General features: G+C 44.6%; 1 protein-coding gene across 1 annotated transcript in view; it reads left to right on the top strand.

The window, feature by feature from the left end:
• LOC126292260 (uncharacterized) overlaps positions 1-21,983 on the top strand; it is a 949,965-nt gene that overhangs the window by 375,190 nt on the left and 552,792 nt on the right. The window lies entirely within an intron of this gene.

Genomic DNA, 21,983 nt, shown 5'->3' with positions numbered 1-21,983 from the left:
CATATTGCAACAAACGGTGTATTTCTATCGCTGCTCGTTTAGTTTTTATTGCCGTTTCAAATATACCGGTCATTTTTGAAACACCATGTATGTGGTAAGAGGTGCGGTGGGACCAGTAGAGGGACAGGTACGAATGTGGGAATAACGCTCACTTCCACAGCTGTGAACGGAGCGCGTGATCGGTATTCCTGCACCGAATGCGTCGATGCTGCGGGTCGAAATGCCTGGGGGGCGAACACAGTTTAGGAAGCAAGATTTATGAACAGGCTTATTCTGTGTGCGGGTCCGTTTGTGGCCGTTGATAGGCGGTTAAGGGAGTCCGGAAGTTTTGTTGTAAACAACGTTGACAATGGACAACAACGCTACGTGCAGACCGTACAAATTGAGGAAAACGTTCTTCATACGGTTGTAGCAAATCCTACTACCAGCTCTAGGCGCATAGGTAAATCGTTGGGAGTAAGTAAAGGTAATCCGATGTTCTCAAATTACGCCTGAGAAGTAAATATGGTGAAATGTATCCGTTTCTGTGTCTCAGTGGATTACTCACGGAGTAGTATTGGATCTCATACACGACGAAAACTCATTTCTGTACCACCTGCAGGAAGTGCAAAATCTGTTGGAAGACGACTGTCCTTTTCGGAATCTGTAAAACCGGTTGTAGCTAAATCAATGCTCGAAATTCCAGGTTTCGAAAGCAGGTTGTTGTGGAGAGACGAGACATGCTTCACTGGAGAAGGACCATCCATCTCTCGAAACAGCCATGTTTGTAACGGCGAGTATACGCATGGCACGTATTTGAAGTGGTATCATCGTAAGTTTTGCGAGAACATTTGGGCAGGTATCGTGGGCAACTGTCCGTCCCTCTTCCTCCCCGTTTGAACCGACATACGCATTTAGTGTTTCATGTAAATGCCCTTCCGTTGTATTCAGAAGACGTTCCTCTGGTGGTCCATAAGGCGATGTGGTACCAACATGGCGGCCCACCTCCCCTCTTCTGGAGCATCTGGATGTCGTAGCCGTAGAGATGGATTGTCCGAGGTGGTCCAGTTTCCTCTACCCCTCCAGGTTTTCATCAATGGGGATATGTGACGAAGACTGTCTACGCGATTTCAGTAGACACCGAGCCCTTCCCCCCCCCCCCCCCCCCCCCCTCCCCATGGTAGCTGAGAGGCTGCCGGCACGGTACCTCAGCGTGTTCGTTCAGAGGGTAATGTGCCCTCTGTAATAAAAAAAACTAAGTTAATAGATCACCAGTGAACTTAAATGGATGTATTACGACGTCCGCACGAGCATATACAACGAACTAAAGCGAAAAAAAAGTTGTCAGCTGGACAGAATGTCAATCCCAAGGGTCTGGGTTCGATTCCCGGCTGGGTCGGAGATTTTTCCCCATCAAGGACTGGGTGCTGCGTTGTCCTAATCATCATCATTCATCCCCATCGACGCGCAAGTCGCCGAAGTGTCATCAGATCGAAAGATTTGCTCCCGGTGAATGGTCAACACGAAGGGAGGCCCTAGTCACACGACATATACATTTAGTAGACACCGTTAAAAGGCTACTTGCGGGAATAATTTTTAGCCTTTGATTTCTGAAAACTTGCCGACTCCACGACGCAGCGTTGCCACGCTTGCAATCTCACCAGGCGCCATGACATCTCAAAATAATCATTTATTCAGTTACGTACTGCACTTAAGACAAGAATTCTCCAGCTATTTATTTCTAATTTATCATCTACATTGAAGAGCCAAAGAAATGGGCACCCCTGCTTAATATCATGTAGGGCCCACGCGGGCACACACAAGTCCGCAACACGTGGCATGTACTAAACTAATGTCTGAAGCAGTGCTGGAGCAAATTGACACCATGAATCCTGCAGGGCTGTCCACAAACCTGTAAGAGTACGAGGGCGTGAAGATCTCTTCTGGACAGCACGTTATAGTGTATCCCAGATATGCTCAATAGTGTTCATATCTGGGGAGTTTGGTGGACAGCGGAAGTGTTTAAACTTTGAATGTTCCTGGATCCACTCTGTAACAATTCTTGACGTGTTGTGTGTCGCATTTTCCTGGTGGAACTGCCTAAGTCCGTCGGAATGCACAATGGACATGAATGGTTGCAGATGATCAGACAGGATGCTTACGTACGTGTCGCCTGTCAGAGTCGTGTCTAGACGGTATTAGGGGTCCCATATCACTCCAACTGCACACGCCCCGCACTATTACAGAGATTCCACCAGCTAGAACAGTCTCCTGCTGACATGCAGGGTCCATGGATTCATGAGGTTGTCTCCACATTCGTACACGTATGTCAGCTCGATACAATCTGAGACGATACTCGTCTGACCAGGCAACATGTTTCCACTCATCAATAGTACAATGCCGGTGTTGTCGGGTCCAGGCGAGGAGTAAAGCTTTGTGACGTGCAGTCATCAAAGCCCGACTCGCTGATGTTTCGTTGAATAGTTCGGACGCTGACACTTGTTGATGGCCCAGCATTGAAATCTGCAGCAATTTGTGGACGGTTTGCACTTCTGTCACCTTGAACGATTCTCTTTAGTCGTCGTTGGTCCCGTTCGTGCAGGATCTTTTCCCTGCGCGGCGAAGTAGGAGATTTGATGTTTTACCCGATTCCTGATATTCACAGTGCATTCGTGAAATGGTCGTAAGGGAAAATCCCCACTTCATCGCTACCTCGAATATCCTGTGTCCCATCGCTCGTGCGCCGACTGTGACACCACATTCACACTCACATCTTGATAACCTGCCACTGTAGCACCTCCAACCGATCAACAGCAGCACCAGACACTTGTTGTCTTATATAGCCGTTGCCGATCGCTGGGCCGTTTTCTGCCTGTTTACATATATCTGTATTTGAAGCCGCGTGCCTATATCAGTTTCTGGGGCGCTTCAGTGTATTGCTGTCAACCTGTCGTCTTCCAGTAGCGAACGACAATCATGTGTGGGCACTGCTTCTCTCGCTTTATAGACTTAGGATTTTGTGACATTAAAGCTGTTGTCACAGGGAGATCCGAATGCTGCGCTAATTTAACTGCAGAACAAAATGGTTCAAATGGCTCTCAGCACTATGGGACCTAACTTCTGAGGTCATCAGTCCCCTAGAACTTAGAACTACTTAAACCTAACTAACCTAAGGACGTCACACACATCCATTCCCGACGCAGGATTCGCTGCGAGCGTAGCAGTCGCGCGGTTCCAGGCTCTAGCGCCTAGAACAGCTCTGCCACATTTTACCTTACTGTCATACATGACGACCTAAAGGTGAGAAACATAATCGCCACGTTTACTTGAGTCCAGATAGGGAGATGTGATTTTCGAGGCCGCCCCTAACGTGGAGTAGAGAAGTCTTTGACTGGGCGCCGGCCATGTTGCCAGGTTTGGTCCACGACAGGGATTTCATTTCCCCAGTGTCACCTATACCTGGGAGGCTTTCCCGATCCCCCACCTGGGGAATTAATTTCGTCCGTTGTGTTTTCGCTCAAGGTACTGCATTCATCTTCTGTATTCCTCATTGTCGTTTAATTTGGGTTTTCCTCATAATGCCCTCTTTCATTTACATCTACATCTGCGTTATTAAGGCACTGGGGTATCACGCGAAATTCTGAAATTTTTTTCGTCGATTAGTCTGACAATCAGGGTCAATCACGGCGAATGGCTGCGGGCTCGACCCTCGCTGGTACCCAATGAGTTCCGTAGTCTTCTTTCTTTCGTCAGTTTCAGCTAACAAAACGAAGAACTCGTTTGCCTTCTTGAATTCAGGCTCCCATCGACCACACTGGCTAACTTCAATGACAAATAACTCGGGAACGGCGCAACGAATGGGATTTTTGTTTTCGTAACAGTTACTTCTCAGCACAATCTCCCAAGCAACCCCATTAGAAGCTTTCCACACTGTTTCTACCTACCTTGCACACTTTTCAACTGCAACGTCCAAAGCCGGCCGGAGTGGCCGAACTGTTCTAGGCGCTTCAGTCTGGAACCGCGCGACCGCTACGGTCGCAGGTTCGAATCCTGCCTCGGGCATGGATGTGTGTGATGTCCTTAGGTTAGTTAGGTTTAAGTAGTTCTAAGTCTAGAGGACTGATTACCTCCGCTGCTAAGCCCCATAGCGCTCAGAGCCATTTGAACCATTTTTGCAACGTTCAAAACAAATTGCTTTGGTTAAAAACAGAGCATATGACAGGTATTTTGCAGTTCTGCACACATACATACACACACACACACACACACACAGTCCTGAATCACATAAACTGCTACAAAACTAAAGGTCCAGATGCATTAGCGGACAGCTGTCTCACATAAACTTTCAAAATAGATAGATTTGAAACCTACTTTCTCAACACCAGTAAGTCTCACGACTTGCTACTAACATGCCTATTGCAAAACTCAGTATCCCCTCACTATGTCTGTATGCAGGATTCGACGCTGCAGTATTTTGCGAAGTGTGAGTATACCTTTATAGTTTGAGGAACTGCTTAATCCAATCGTTGTCTTTCTAGTATTCAACCTTTTTTAGTGCGTGTTTGGTGATGTCTTCCTAAATTTCTTTTACTTTGGCCGTGGAAATATCGTCTTCACGAATTGCGCTCGACCCCCTTCCACAGTGTGTCCATTGTCAGCTTTAAGGTGGGCCATTTGTCAAACTCATCGATCGCCGGTGCCAATGCAATCGGGCGCGCGAGCATATATAGCATAATGAACTTGAGCCGTCGATCCATTTCGCAGCGAACTACATCAGCAGCTTGCCGTCCAACGTTCCGAGGCTAGTGTACACCATACTGTTAACACTGGTCCTCCTTCCGTTAATCTAGGAGGAAGCGACGTTTAATCTAACTCTAAATAATAATTTCTCCTCATTCTTACAGAACATATGGCCAAGAATATTGCATTTGTCCAAACAGGATATTTTGTACGCAATAAACAGTAATTCTCCTTGCTCTGTGGAGCGTGATGGTGACAACACGTTTTGTGAAATGCTTGTACGTAGTGTAAGAAACACCAACGAATCCTGATTTAAGTTATTTCTTCGTGACTGAATCTTTCATTCTGAGAGAGCTGAATGGCGCTCTGTTTCATTGCTAAAAACCAAAACCGCATAAAATATATTTTTTTTTTAATTCAGAACAATCGGTTTCAAAAGACTATGCTGTCTTCTTGAGGTCTTAAAATTTTTGTTGTTGTAAGACATATTCATTTTACGCTGACCTCACGCAGAAGATATCAAATAGATAAAAATAGCATATTACGAAAGGTTTGTCAGTGCCTTACGTTTTTTAAAAATATTTTAGCGGCGGCAAACCTTTTATAATGTGCTATTTTTATCCATTTTACACCTTGTGCGGGAGGTACCCAATGAAGCAATTAACTCACAGCGTGTGAGGGTACCGATATTGGTAATTTTCGGTATTTGGTCTCTGTTATGACAAATGTTTTTATTTTTTACTAATAACCGCATAAAAAACCGTAACATAACTCAGCCATAGCAGCAGTGCTAAAATGTTTTGTTTTTAAAGAAACTTTTTTAAAGAATGAGCAAGCCTACATTCTTTTATCAATTTTTATTTGTTAAATTAGCATTGGCTTGAAATAATACGTTATTATATAAAATGGAGAAACACAGTAAGTACCACTTTAATATCGATGCCGATAGAAACGAACAAGAATTGGTACAGCATTGGTGAGGCAACAGTGTACCTTATTGTATAGTTAAGATGGATGGGGGGGCCGGGGGGGGGGGGGGGGGAAGGAAAATGAAAGGAGAGAATTACTGTTGTCACCTGTATTGGAACGCCACCCAGGAACAACGGCCACGAGTGAAAATGCGTGTCACACCGGGATTCGAAGGTGGTAAAACATCCGCTTATCAAAATTAATGAATTACTGTGCTGCTAAACCCCGTACATTATTTGATTTTCAAACAGCTGAGCAAAACTCAACGTACTCAGACATTTCTCTCTTTACTTATTCTGATCATCACTAAACTGACACACAATATTTATAGCGCAACGCAGTGTGACTTTCAATAATTCCTACAAATGGATGGCCCTGACTAGCTATAACCTATACCTTTCACGACTCACTTACCTCGCAAAAATCTTCGTTGCTCGAACTACTGCAATACAGCGAGCGCCAATACTGCCAGCTAAATGAAAGATTCTAAGTACTGAAGGCACTAACTACTGATAGGCATAGTTAACAAATGAAAGATTTTGATAGAGAACAAACAATATATTTACCTTAATAGTGTTCAAAAGTAATTTTTTGTATATATATATATCAGTTCATGACATGCAGTCTTACAAATTTACTCTTTCTGATGGACACATGTCCAGATCATCCGCTCTCAAAACTCTGCCAACTCTCTCCCCACATCCACCACTGCTGGCGGCTCACCTCCAACTGCACAACGCTACGCGCTGTTCACATCCAACTGCCCAACACTACAATAGCAAATACACCAACAATGCCAAACAGCCACAGACTGCACACAGCACTGCCATTGATTTTCATACAGAGCGCTACGTTGCGTTACCAATATAAAAACCTAAATAGCCTACTTACAGTGGGGTCCCCTGCGTACTGGGCACGTGCGTTAAGCACCTCGCCATCCTGGACACAGTGTTTGTCACAACCGCGGGGACCATCTCGGCACGCCTCATGGCCGGCAGCTATCTGCCGTCCTTGTCCATTTCCCGCAGGAGGTCGAATGTCACTTTGAGGTATGATGGGACGTCATAGAACGTGGGACAGTATTCCTGCTCTGTCCGCCTATGCCGCAGTCGCCACCTTGTATTCGAGGTCAGCCATCTTGGAGTCTGGTGTCTTACTCAGGCGACATAGTGGGACGGAGCAGAATTACTGACCCACCTTCAAGGACGTAACAGTCCTGCCCAGACCTTTTGTGCTGTCTATAACACTGAGGAATTCCGGCATAGTAGCCCAGACCTGGCATAATGGGACAGGTTCTATGACGTCAGAAGCCAAGTCCCGAAGTACTGGCGCTACGTCGAGACAAAAGATGTTTGTGCGGCTCCAACCCTGTGACATGCTTCCCCTGGTTACTGGGCACTCAGAGGTCTATGGCCACTGCTCCGCCTAGCTCTGAATTCGACTCTCTCCACAAGGGTCTTTATTTAAGGGGACCACACCGTGGTTCAGGTCGAAAGAAGTCGATTTTCGGTTTTCATCATATTTCGATAGATTAAGGTTTTATTTAAGTATCCTGAAAAGGATTTTGATGAAGTTTTTTTTTTGTGTCAACCACTGTCAACGCACCGACTGTCAACTGTAAGCCATGTGGAGATGCCATTATTAGCAAAATAGAATGTGTAGGCCATGTTCAAAAACGTTTGGGAACAAGGCTGAGAAAACTAACTGTTGATATGAGAGGAAAAAAATTATAAGATGGAAAATTGTTAACCGGACAGGGTCGGTTAACTAAAACTGAAATAGAAAACTTGTAGGTATACTATGGGAAGGCAATTAGAAGAAATAAAGAAAATCTGGAGGCAATGAAGAGAGATGTTTGGGCCATATTCTTCCATAAGTCCTCTATGATGATAAGTCATGTCATGGATTGTCTCCATCAGGAGGCAAATACAATAGGGCTAAGGCAACTGGAGAATCTTATTCCCACCAGCATTCTCTTCCTGCTGCTGTTATTGCAGCAATTAAACATGTTTTCAGAGACTTGGTTCATCCTGACCGTCTAAGGAAATGTCTGCATGGGCAGACACAGATCCCAAATTATTGTTTCAACAGCATAATTTGGAACCGCCTTCCTAAAACTGTATTTGTATCAATGCATACAATGAAATTAGGAGTTCATGGCTCTGAGCACTATGGGACTTACCATCTGAGGTCATCAGTCCCCTAGAACTTAGAACTACTTAAACCTAACTAAACTAATGACATCACACACATCCGAGGCAGGATTCGAGCCTGCGACCGTAGCGGTAGCGCGGGTCCAGACTGAAGAACATAGAACCGCTCGGCCACATCGGCCGGCTAAGAGTTCATGATGCTGTTATTATATTCAATTGTGGTAATATTGGAAAGTGTTGCGTACTGAAAAAATCTGGGAATTAATCCAGGTGAAAATATGACAACTGGGCTGCAACATTACGAGACAGGTCTGCATCTAATATGGCCAAGAACGCAAGACAAACATCTAGGAGGTGAAAAAGAAGCTGGAAGACCTGCTAGAGGCCAAAGAAGGGCCATCATATGCAGCACGACAGTTTTAATTAACTGTAAGTAACAAATTTCAAAAGTTTTTTCTTTAAAGTCAATTTCTGCAAAGTAAAATTTTCAGTACATGTGCCCATTATATCAGAAACTATGATAGATAAATGAATGAGATTTTCAGAGACTCTGCATAACATAAGAAGATACCATGGTACTACATTCATTACTACTCCCGTATTAGGAAGTTACAAAAAAACATTTTCTGCAGAAAAAAACTTAATATTTTTTGTTACTAAATTTAAAAAAGTATTTCTTGAAAACTATAAAATGGATAAAGTAGACTGTAGTACAGCTGACTCTATTACCATCATGTAACATAAAGTAAAAATATTAAGGTCCTGCATCAAACAGTTTTTCAGAAATGGGTCAGATACTTGCCTAAATTAATATGGGTTAGATAGGCAGGGTGTGGTCCCCTTAAGCAAAGGTCGAGAGGGAAAGAGAATCTGAGCACACCCTGCACCGTCCCTCCAGAACTGAGAGGTAGGCTGTGGCGTCCCGTCGACGATTGGGCAATGACGGTCGGGGCATAAGCTCTGCTGGGGAGACAAAGTGGACCGTTTAGAGTTCAGGGGAATCATCGCGGCATTCGCCTGTGTTACGGAAATCACAGAAAATTCGAATCTGGACGAGCGGGTAGGGATTGTAACCCAGTGGCTCCCGCTTGGGGTGGCAGGTGTCACCTGAGAGCGGCTGCTGAGTTTCTGGACGAGCGGCAGTGGTGTACACCACGCCACATGTGGGAGAGTGACTCTGTGGCGAACCGGCGACTGCCGGGTCTACGTCAACTGCTGTCTGTGACGCAGGCCTGGGCTAATCTGCTCCAGGACATCCTCTGCCGTCAGTCCCCTCCTCTCATCTCGTCCCACTTCCCGATTTCCAAACCAGCCCGACTTACAAGCAGACACACGGAACCGGGACGCAGTAGATGGCTCAACGACGTACCGGCATGCGCCATTTTATGTGGTCACAGGAACCCTGAAACGGTATCCGTACGAAGCCTCTAACACGCAAACCTCCAGACGTAAGGTACACAGATCGGTACCGAACGTTGTATGTAGTTAGAGTATCAAGAAAAGCTCCGATTTAGTTCTCGCTACAGCCGAACGGGTGTAAAATTTAATTAAAAGTAACACCAGAACTGTCGAAAGCATAACTTTTGAGCTGCTAATACATGTTGCTTCCATGTGGTAGAGCGTTAGATCCTGGTAAGAAGGGTCATAAGTTTAATATCCATGGACGACGATTTTTTTACTGTACTATGCATGGAAGTACTATATGGGACAACGTGTTTATGACAAGGGCCTTCCACATTTAGCGTTTTCTTAACCACCATAACGCGACCACACCTTAATCACGAAAAACAGCCCCTAGCATAGCACTCCACCTCCCCTGTACTTCGATGTTGGCACTACACACGATGGCATCAATAAACCCAAATCCTTCACTGGCTTGCCACAGGGTCTAGCGTGATCCATCAATCCAAATAACTCGTTTACAACCATCCGCTGGCCAGACGTGTCGCTCTTCACAACACATCATCCGTCACATAAATCTGTCTGCTCAAATGTGTGGCTTCTGAGCAACAAGCTCGGCCATATAGTACCCCATTCTGTTTAACTTTTTGTGCGTGGTCATTCTACTATACTCTGTTCATCATAAGAATAAACCTCATATAAAGATTACAGTATGTATTCTTCCGCCTGTGTTGGAAGATCATTGGATTCCGTTTCACATGGAGCGGAAGCCAAACCGTCTGGAGTAGAGTCAGGTACGGTAATGAGGATACATTTCATTCTCTGCGTTACGCTTACATCGACTCGGCGATGGTAAAAGAGCAAGAGCTGTACAGGCGTATTTAACTTGGACAGCAGTAACCAGGCAAGTGATCCAGCTAACCTGCAGTGATGTGAACATTTGCAGTAAACATGTAAAAAGAGACGTGCATAGAACAATATACACTGAAGTGCAAAAGAAATTGGTATAGGAACGCGTATTCAAATACAGAGATATGTAAACAGCCAGAATACGGCGGTGCAGTCGGCAACGCCTATACAGGGTGGTTCACTGATAGTGACCGGGCTAAATATCTCACGAAATAAGCGTCAAACGAAAAAACTACAAAGAACGAAACTTGTCTGGCATGAAAGGGGAAACCAGATGGCGCTGTGATTGGCCCGCTAGATGGCGCTGCCATAGATCAAACAGATACCAACTGCGTTTTTTTTTTTAAAATAGGAACCCCCATTTTTATTACATATTCGTGTAGTACGTAAAGATATATGAATGCTTTAGTTGGACCACTTTCTTCGCTTTGTGATAGATGGCGCTGTAACAGTCACAAACATAAGGCTCACAATTTTAGACGAACAGTTGGTAACAGTTAGGTTTTTAAAATAAACAAATATATTACGTAGGTACATTTGATCATATCATTTCGGTTGTTCCAATGTGATACATGTACCTTTGTGAACTTATCATTTCTGAGAACGCATGCTGCTACAGCGTGATTACCTGTAAATGCCACATTAATGCAATAGATATTATAAATGATGTCAGTCAACCTCAAAGCATTTGGCAATACCTGTAACGACATTCCTCTCAACAGCGAGTAGTTCGCCTTCCATAATGTTCGCACATGCTTTGACAATGCGCTGACGCATGTTGTCAGGCGTTGTCGGTGGATCACAATGGCAAATATTTCTTTCCCAACAGAAAGAAATCCGGGGACATCAGATCCGGTGAACGTGCGGGCCATTGTATGGTGCTTCGAAGACCAATCCACTTGTGATGAAATATGCTATTCAATACCGCTTCAACCGCACGCGAGCTATGTGCCGGACATCCATCACGTTGGAAGTACATCGCCATTCTATCATACAGTGAAACATCTTGTAGTAACAACGGTAGAACATTACGTACGAAATCGGCACACATTGCACCATTTAGATTGCCATAAAATGGGGGGGGGGCAATTATACTTCCTCCCATAATGCCGCACCATACATTAACCCGCCAAGGTCACTGATGTTCCACTTGCCGCAGCTCTCGTGGATTTTCCGTTGACCAATAGTGCATATTATGCCGGTTTACGTTACCGCTGTTGGTGAATGACGCTTCGTCGCTAAATAGAAAGCAAGCGAAAAAATGTGTCATCGTCAAGTAATTTCTCTTGTGCCCAGTGGCAGAACTGTACACGACGTTCAAAGTCGTCGCCATGCAATTCCTGGTGCATAGAAATATGGTACGGGTGCAATCGATGTTGATGTAGTTCTGAACACCGACGTTTTTGAGATTCCCGATTGTCACGCAATTTGTCTACTACTGATGTGCGGATTAGCCACGACAGCAGCTAAAACTCCTACTTCGGCATCATTCTCGCGCAGTTTGTCAGCTACTGATGTGCGGATTAGCCGTGACAGCAGCTAAGGCATCTACTTGGGTATCATCATTTGTTGCAGGTCGCTGTTGAGGTTTCACTTGTGGCTGAATACTTCCTGTTTCCTTAGATAACGTAACTATCAGGCGAACGGTCCGGATACTTGGATGATGTCGTCCAGGATACCGAGCAGCATACATAGCACACACTCATTGGGCATTTTGATCACAATAGCCATATATCAACACGATATCGACCTTTTCCGCAATTGGTAAACGGTCCATTTTAACACGGGTAATGTATCACGAAGCAAATACCGTCCGCACTGGCGGAATGTTACGTGATGCCACGTACTTAAACGTTTGTGATTATTACAACGCCATCTATCACAAAGCAAAAAAAAGTGGTCCAACTAAAACATTCATATTTCTTTACGTACTACAGGAGTATGTAATAAAGATGGGGATTCCTATTAAAAAAAAAACGCAGTGGATATTCGTTTGACATATGGCAGCGGCATCTAGCTGGCCAACCATAGCGCCATCTGGTTTCCCCCTTGAAGCTAGACGAGTTTCGTTCTTTGTAGTTTTTTCGTTTGATGCTTATTTCGTGAGATATTTGGCCCGGTCACTATGAATGGACCACCCTGTATAAGACAACAAGTGGATGGCACAGTTTTTCGATCGGTTACTGCTGCAAGAATAGCACGTTATCAAGATTTAAGTGGGTTTGAACGTGGCGGCCTGGAAAAGGTACTGCAAGAGCGGGACCAACGACGACTGAGGACAGTCGTTCAACGTGACAGGAGTCCAACCCTTCCGCTGCAGATTTCTGTGCTGGGCCATCAACAAGTATCAGCGTGCGAAACACTCAACGAAACGTCAATGATATGGGCTTTCGCAGCCGAAGGCCCACTCGTGTACCCTTGGTGACTGCACAACACAAATGCTTTACTCGTCTCCTGGGTCCGTCAACACCGAAATTGGACTGTTGATGACTGGAAACATGTTGTCTGGTCGGACGAGTCTCGTTTCAAATTGTATCGAGCGGATGGACGTGTGCGGGTATGTACAGAACCTCATAGATCCATGGGCTCTGCATATCTGCAGCGAACTGTTCACGCTGATGGAGACTCTGTAGTCTTGTGGGGCGTGTGCAGTTGCAGTGGTTTGGAAACCGTGATACGTCTAGATACGACTCTGATAGGCGACACGTACGTCAGCGTCCTGTCTGATCATCTGCCACCAACCACGTGAAATGTGCATTCCGGTGGACGAGGACGTTTCCAGGAGGACATCCCCGACGTCCAGATTTGCTACAGAGTGGCTCCAGGAACACTTTTCTGAGTTTAAACACTTCCACTGGCCACCAAACTCGCCAGACATGGGCATTATTGAGCATATCTGGGATGCCTTGCAACGTGGTGTTCGGAAGAGATCTCGCACCCGCTCGTACTCTTACGGGTTTATGGACAGCCTCGCAGGATTCGTGGTGTCAGTTCTCTCCGGCACCGCTTCAGACAGCAGTCGAGTCCATGGCCACGTCGTGTTGCGGCACTTCCGCGTGCTCGCGGAGACCGTACAGGATACTAGACAAATGTACCAGTTTCTTTGGCTCTTCAGTGTATAATAGAAGAAAAATAAAGAAACAGTTGCATCACAAGTTCGTAAGTAATAGTAATAGTTAATAATAAAAAAAATAATAAGAACAATAATAAGTACATAATCTCCAGCTAACGAAGTGAAAGCAGACTGCCAAAAGAAGATTGCTGGAGGTGGGAATCCTTAATGCCCCAATGAACACCGTCGAACATGATCGTCCTGGTGATCTTGGTGTTATGGTGGGGGTTTGGCATGATGTTGCCTGTGCGTACTGACCTCCAAATCTTTCAACACTGCATACTCATTGGTCGACGTGTACTACCTCCTCATTTGTGTCTTTCCAGGGGTGTACTCGGCCCTGACTTTATTTTTATGGACGGTACGGCGCGACCGGCATCGAACAGAGCGGATGTGCAGGAGGTCTTACAACTGCTGGCCTGTCCGTTCCACCGACTTGCATCCCAGCAATGTGTTGGCGGGACGTACTGCAGAACTTCCAGTTGCGGCAAACAACCATCCAGCGGTTGTAATCAGCGCTGATGGGAAAACTGAACACCCTACCACAAGAAGTGCTTACCAGCCTTGTGGCCGACAATTGAACATGCAGAGGATGCGTCGTCCTCCATGGTGATGACACTCTATATTAAAAATCGCGTACCGCCTTTTGTGATGTCCAGGGGCCATCACCAATCGCGGTGACTTCAGTATAATTATTGACTTCCAATAAGATTTGAATTTCAGTTCGTCCCATTGCGTATCTCCTTTATTTACCTTCTGCGCTATACTGTAGCAGTTCTTTCTACACTACTGGCCATTAAATTTGCTACGCCAAGAAGAAATGCAGATAATAAACTGATATACATTGGACAAATATATTATACTAGAACTGACATGTAATTACATTTTCACTCAATTTGGGCGCACAGATCCTGAGAAATCAGTACCCAGAACAACCGCCTCTGGCCGTAATAACGGCCTTGATACGACTGGGTATTGAGTCAAACAGAGCTAGGATGGCGTGTACAGGTACAGCTGCCCATGCAGCTTCAACACGATCCCACAGTTCATCAAGACTAGTGACTGGCGTATTGTGACGAGCCAGTTGCTCGGCCACCATTGACCAGACGTTCTCAATTGGTGGGAGATCTGGAGAATGTGCTGGCCAGGGCAGCGGTCGAACATTTTCTGTATCCAAAAAGGCCCGTACAGGACCTGCAACATGCTGTCGTGCATTATCGTGCTGAAATGTAGGGTTTCGCAGGGATTGAATGAAGGGTAGAGCCACGGGTCGTAACACATGTGAAATGTAACGTCCACTGTTCAAAGTGCCGTCAGTGCGAACAAGAGGTGACCGAGACGTGTAACCAATGGCACCCCATACCATCACGCCGTGTGATACTCCAGTGTAGCGATGACTAATTAACGCCTCCAATCTGAGTTCACCGCGATGTCGCCAAACACGGAACCTGGATTCATCCGAAAAAAATGACATTATGCCATTCGTGCACCCAGGTTCGTCGTTGAGTACACTATCGCAGCGCTCCTGTCTGTGGTGCAGCGTCAGGGGTAGCCGCAGCCGTGGTCTCCCGAGCTGATATCCATGCTGCTGCAAACGTCGTCGAACTGTTCGTGCAGATGGTTGTTGTCCTGAAAACGTCCCCATCCGTTGGCTCAGGGATCAAGACGTGGCTCCACGATCCGTTACAGCGATGCGGATAAGATGCCTGTCATCTCGACTGCTAGTGATACGAGGCCGTTGAGATCCAGCACGGCGTTCCGTATTACCCTCCTGAACCCACCGATTGCATATTCTGCTAACAGTCATAGGGTCTCGGCCGACGCGAGCAGCAATGTCGTGATACGATAAACCGCAATCGCGATAGGCAACAATCAGGAGTCGGGAACGTGATGGTACGTATTTCTCCTCCTTACACGAGGCATCAGAACAACGTTTCACCAGGCAAAGCAGGTCAACTGCTGTTTGTGTATGAGAAATCTGTTGGAAACTTCCTTCATGTCAGCATGTTGTAGGTGTCGCCACCGGCGCCAGCCTTGTGTGAATGCTCTGAAAAGCTAATCATTTGCATATTACAGCATCCTGTCGGTTAAATTTCCGCGTCTGTATTACGTCATCTTCGTGGTGTGGCAATTTTAATGGCCAATATAGTATGTATGGTGCAAATATCATGGAGCTACGTTCCTTACGAGTGACACGTCATGTGAAAATAACGTTCGTCTTTAATTTTTGCATGCCAGTCTGTAATACAGAGAAATGGTCGATTTTCATAAGTACCAAGTACATGTTGTCCCAAAAAGAATGACCCGATTTTAATTTGTGATAATATTGAGACTAATGTCACTACGTAACTGAAACAGCGCTAGATGTTATCGTCATGGTCTAGATTTTCAGAAAAAAATTCCGATTACAACTGGTACAAGCTCTTCGGGATAGTGACAAAGTGATGCGAGTAGACTTTAGCAATGTTATTGTGGAGGACATGGACGATGACACTTTTATGTCACTGTTGATATTCAGCGACGAGGCAGCTTTCCATAGTAGCGGTAAGGTTCCCCGTCGTAATGTGCGTATGTGGGGGCTCGAAAATCCTCTTGAAACAATTGAACACGAACTTGATTCACTAAAAGTGAATGTATTTTGTGCTCTTTCGCAAATCAAGGTTTATGTACCTTACGTTTTTTGAAGAAGAAACCGTAACAGGACAATCATATCTTGCAATACTACAGAACTTGTTATTCCCACAACTTGACTCTGACAATTTCATCTATCAGCAAAATGGACCACCACCACACTGGCACAACAACGTGTCCAGTTTCCTCACTGCCAACGTGCCTCAGCGTTGGACAGGGCGTGCAGGACCGAGAGACCAGGCTTTACACTCTTGGTCTCCGAGCTCCCCTGACTTAAAGCCATGTGATTTTTTCCCGTGGGGATATGTTAAACAATGTGTTTACGTTCCTCCCTTACCTCGTGACACTGATGAACTAAAAACCAGAATATCAGCTGCTATAGCTTCAGTGCCAGAAGACACCTTACGCTCAGTTTGGGATGAATTCGGCTATCGGCTAGATGTTGTACACGCAGCCAATGGAGGACATATTGATAATTTATGATGGATTTTTTATAAACTTTGTCTTTACTGAGTAATTTAGTATGCAATTTGCTGGTGTTAAGCTCTTCTGCCTAATAAATAATCCTACAGTATTTAAAATCGGGTCATTCTTTTTGTGACACGCTGTATAATAATAAAAGCGTTAAGTCATGCAGTGTTTTTTATTTTCATGGCAGACTGCAATTATCAACTATTTGTAACAAGGAATGTAGAATCACCGAACATATTAACAGAGAAGCAGCTGAATACTATGCAAAACGAAACAAATTAAATCTTACGTAAATATTTCGATTCTTCCTCCGTATAATCACTCAAAAGCTATGCCCTATTCAGTTGTTTCTCTGATGAACTGTTGGCCGGCTTTCATAACGTGCTGCTTGGTTTTGTAGGTGAACGTTAGCAGGGGACTGATGTGGCTGGAGTTGTCAGGTGGTCGCTGATTAGCTTACATAAATGTGGGAATGAAGTTTTCTTGTCATAACGATGCTCTGATGGAGTGGTCCACAAGTGCTGCAGAAATGGTTAACAATGGCAAATACATAGTATGAATGTAATAAACCAGTACTCGGTCATTCGAGGGGATACGTGCGATAAATGAAATATGGTATCGAGTAAAGGGGTATTGCGTCGGCATGTAAGTGCTCGGTACCTAGAATTATGCATACTTTTTCTGTGTCAGAAGGGTCAACTGCTAGTTAGTTAATGAGTTATTTACATGTTCCGTAGATCATTTGAACGATTGTTTCATTGAAATGACGTGGAAAGAGCCAGTTTACAAGATGACTAGATGGGTACCTGACTAGTGTAGAGCAGGTGGTCTGAAATTCATGCACGAAAGATCGCATTGTTAAAAACAAGCAAGCCTACGAATATCAGTGACCGTGTGCTGGCCACTATGTCGATTGTACCAGACGCGGCATTATTCCAACACGTCCGTCATGGGGGCCTGAAGATGGCGTACTGTAATGCCGAAACTGGTAGCAAAAATAAAATAAAATTGGAAATATAGACGGCTAGAGGCGGTCTTTGATTCGACCCTTTATACTGAACAGCCGACGTTCCGCAACCATTCTGTATAAAGATGGACTTACAGAGATAGAGAAAATAAGTCAGGAGGTTAATTCGTTTGTTTGCATGCCTAGCAAAAATAGCTGAAATTAGTTGTTTGAGGAGAGCAGTAATTTGCTTCATCCGATTATAGTTTACATCTATATGTACACCCAAAAATTTGGAGAATTCTATCCTATTTACTACACTGCTATTGATGTCCTACTTTATTGTTGGTATGACTCCATTTGTTGTAAGGAACCTGTTGTATATGAGGCGGAACTATGGGCCCCATGGAAAAAAGGCAACCCGGCTCAGTCACGCAATTTGACTCTTAGTCTGATCACAAGGGGTGGCCATTATTGCATGTGTTTATCACGTAGGCTGACGTGTGGATCAATGAACTATACTTGACGGGATGTATCTGGAACATTTTAGGTGATTAGAAAGTTAGTAGACAGGAATACTCTTAAATACTTAGCTTTAATTCTGCATCAGGGTGAACGTCGATCATGACTTTGTACAATAATACTTACAAGTGCAGTTATAGACTGAACTGCAAATACTTCTGTACAATTCTGATTGCTTCACCCATATAGATCAATTGTCAATGCATAAACTGTATGTGGTGCCTGGGTAGGTCGTAGCTACTGACTTAGCTGAAGGCTATGATAACTAGCGTCTCTGCAAATGAGATCTCTGTATCTACAACGAATGAATCATTGCTATTAAAGTCGGCTGTATATCTGGCGGCGCTCGGTCTGCTAGCGTCGACAGTGGATCCGATGTGTTCTGACGAACCGCGGACGATCTGAAGCCTACAACCCAGCCAGTGTGGTGCCTTGCCGTGACACCACAGAACCGAATACAGATTTTTTGAAAAGTGAGGGAGGGTCCATTTTTTTTCAGAGAAGCAGTTAATTATTCTTTCATAAACACAATTAACATTATCTTCCGTGGCTTTCTCTGTAAAGGCACTGCCCACCGTGCAGAGGTGGTAGAGGAAGCACGTCTTTATTTACGTGGGTCTTACAAGGAACCTCTTGATTGCGAGATCGCAAATTCAATCGTCAGTAAGGCTCATTTGAAACTGGAGTGTTAACCATTGTGACAGCAAAAAAATATTAGCTGATAACAACTCACAATGTGCAACAGTAGGGAGACAGAAAATTAATGTCCGAGAAGTGCACAGATCAGTCTTCTGTGCGTTATATGTATTACACTTCAAAAAATACACATCGTCCACATTCAGGAATTGTTCAAAACAGACCAGTAACTTGGAATATGAACACCGAATGGAAAATGGCGCACCATGGTGGTCAAGATCTAAGGCGAGCTTCTTGAGAGCTACAAACCGTGTCCGACCTTCAGCTAGGTATCCATTCTTAAGGAACACACAAATAGGATCATATTGTTCCAACAGGGTGACAATAGCTGATGGAATGTGATGGCATGCAACAGAATGCGAAACAGTCTGCCGTGGAACTCATCCTGAAACTGGCTATCGTTTAAGCCGTGGCTGCATACAGTGCGATAATATGTTTTTTAATCATAGAAAAAACAATCAAGAGGCTGGATTTGTCTAGTCGTTTTTTGGAAGTGATAGTTTACTATCCAAATAGGGGCGATTCTAGAAGTCGGTCAAGGGGGGAGGGGAGGTAATGGGGAGAGAGGGAGTTTAGGGGAATGGAATATCGCTTAACAAAAGGAGACTTGGGGTCCTCCAGCAGCAAATTGGTAAAATTTAGTTTTGGTTTTTGGAGTTCAAGGTAAAAAAATTGTATTAACAAATAATTCGACGTCCGTTTTAAGTTAAATGATATTTTTTGGTTTAGATAATAAGCTATTTGCCGCTCTTATTCTTTTGTTAAAACGTCTTTGAAATACACTGCAACATATATTGCTACTTAATTACCGGGTGATCAAGAAGTCAGTATAGATTTGAAAACTTAATAAACCACGGAATAATGTACTTAGGCAGGTAAAACTTGACACACATGCTTGGAATGACATGGGGTTTTATTAGAACCACCCCATATTGGTGGCGCATGAAAGATCTCTTGCACGCGTCCTTTGATGATGATCGTGTGCTCAGCCGCCACTTTCGTCATGCTTGGCCTCCAAGGCTTTGGGGTTACCTGAAGTCGCAAGTGTATCGTGATCGACCGACATCTCTAGGGATGCTAAAAGACAACATCCGACGCCAATGCCTCACCATAACTCCGGACAAGACTTACAGTACTATTCACAACATCATTCCTCGACTACAGCTATTGTTGAGGAATGACGGTGGAGATATTGAGCATTTCCTCTAAAGAATATCATCTTTGCTTTGTCTTACTTTGTTATGCTAATTATTGCTACTCTGGTCAGATGAAGCGCCATCTGTCGTCCATTTTTTGAACTTTTGTATTTTGTTGGTTCTAATGAAACCCCATGTCATTCCAAGCATGTGTGTCAATTTGTACCTCTCTATCTACATCATTCCGTGATTTATTCAGTTTTCAAATTTATTCTCACTTTTTGACCACCCGGTATATAAAAATAGATTGAATGTGTTGGAGTAATATATTCGCAGATTTCTGAAGTAATATTATCCAGTGTTACATGATATTCCATTGAGGGGAGGCTATAGCCCCCATAGCACCCCCTCCCCATCCCAATTGCCACAGCCCCTGACTCCAAAGGAGTGCGATTTTTATACGCAGACCAGGAACCACCCAAAAGCAACTTACTTGGACCAGCTATTGGTGAAAATCAGTGCTCATACAATAGTTGTAGGTCTCTTAGTCCCATTTTTCCAACTCCTGCTTGCTGTAACGCAAATATTCCCTTGGAAGGTCACGCACGTGGGAAAGAATGGTAGGGGGCAGATCACCTCAAACTTCTTCCATCACAAGAAATAACTTTCCAGCCAGTTCACCATCCAGATTAACAGTCGGCATAATTGTGTACCAGTGCGTTAAGGCATTGATGTTACTTAATCTTTGTACAACTTCCTTGATGCCTCTAATTTCAGGGGTTCCTTTAATATGCATTTTTTCTCCAAGTCCCGATTGGTCGGAGGTGAAAAGAAATGCCTCACTGAACGGTGGGATATGTTTGTTTATCTCAGACACGAGTTTGCCGGCCGGTTCCGCAGTTTGCTATGGATCGTCAGGTTGACGCTTTATTTGAAATTTCGTTATCTTACTCTTTCCAGTTCTGTAGCACTATTTGAAGTTACTCAACCGTTTAAAGGTTTTCTGGAAATTACTGTAATCCATGTCGCGTTTACTATGATGCGCGTAACGCAGTAGGTCACTATTTACTATCACGTCACTATTTACCATCACGCACATCCTGTAAATTGCACCGAGCATCCTTGAAACGAGCAGACAACAGATTTTGTAACAAGTGCGCCTCGTCCTCCCTTGAATATCCGTAGCTGTTCTTAAGCGCTACACTGCGGACTTATTCGAAATCTTTTTTACTATGCTACGGACGATCTTCCACGTACGTAATTATGTTTAGCAGTGTTTAGTAGCCCCATCACATCCGCAGCTCGTGGTCTCTCTGTAGCGTTCTGTCTTCTCGAGCACGGGGTCCCGGTCTCGATTCCCGGCGGGGTCAGGTATTTTCACCTGCCCCGAGATGACTGGGTGTTGTGTGTCGTCTTCATCATCATCATCATCATTCTTCCCCATTACGGTCGGAAGGCAGCGGCAAACCCTTGCCTAGTACGGCTGTGTTGGTCTCCCGCATCGCTCCCTTACGCTCTGTCAAGCAGCACGCGACATGCATTTCCAGCCCCTTCTTGGACAGCGATTGTCCTTTACTGGAGACAGGATTTGTGGCTACCTATCGGACAACGATGACGAACCGCATTGCTCTACACCTGTTTCAGTTGACTTCCACTTGTTAAGCACGTGCGTCATCATTGTACTCTTCGTGTACAGTATACGCACAGTCGAGAGTATACGGCACCACGCATACCGCTGATTTATGCAGCAGAAACGCTAAAATTTCATCTCCCGATTCTTTCTCATTCAGTCCTGAGACTGGTTTGATGCAGCTCTCCATGCTACTCTATCCTGTGCAAGCTTCTTCATCTCCCAGTACCTGCTGCAACCTACATCCTTCTGAATCTGCTTAGTGTATTCATCTCTTGGTCTCCCTCTACGATTTTTACCCTCCACGCTGCCCTCCAGTACTAAACTGGTGATCCCTTGATGCCTCAAAACATGTCCTACCAACCGGTCCCTTCTTTTTGTCAAGTTGTGCCACAAACTCCTCTTCTCCCCAATTCTATTCAATACCTCCTCAGTAGTTATGTGATCTACCCATCTAATCATCAGCATTCTTCTGTAGCACCACATTTCGAAAGCTTCTATTCTCTTCTTGTCCAAACTATTTATCGTCCACGTTTCACTTCCATACATGACTACACTCCATACAAATACTTTCAGAAACGACTTCCTTACCATTAAATCTATACTCGATGTTAACAAATTTCTCTTCTTCAGAAACGCTTTCCTTGCCATTGCTAGTCTACTCTCTACTTCGACCATCATCAGTTAT

This window comes from Schistocerca gregaria, chromosome 9 (assembly GCF_023897955.1).
Source record: "Schistocerca gregaria isolate iqSchGreg1 chromosome 9, iqSchGreg1.2, whole genome shotgun sequence".
Taxonomy (NCBI): Eukaryota; Metazoa; Arthropoda; class Insecta; order Orthoptera; family Acrididae; genus Schistocerca; species Schistocerca gregaria.
Note: the sequence above shows the minus strand (reverse complement) of the source record. Positions and strands in the feature narration are given on the sequence as shown.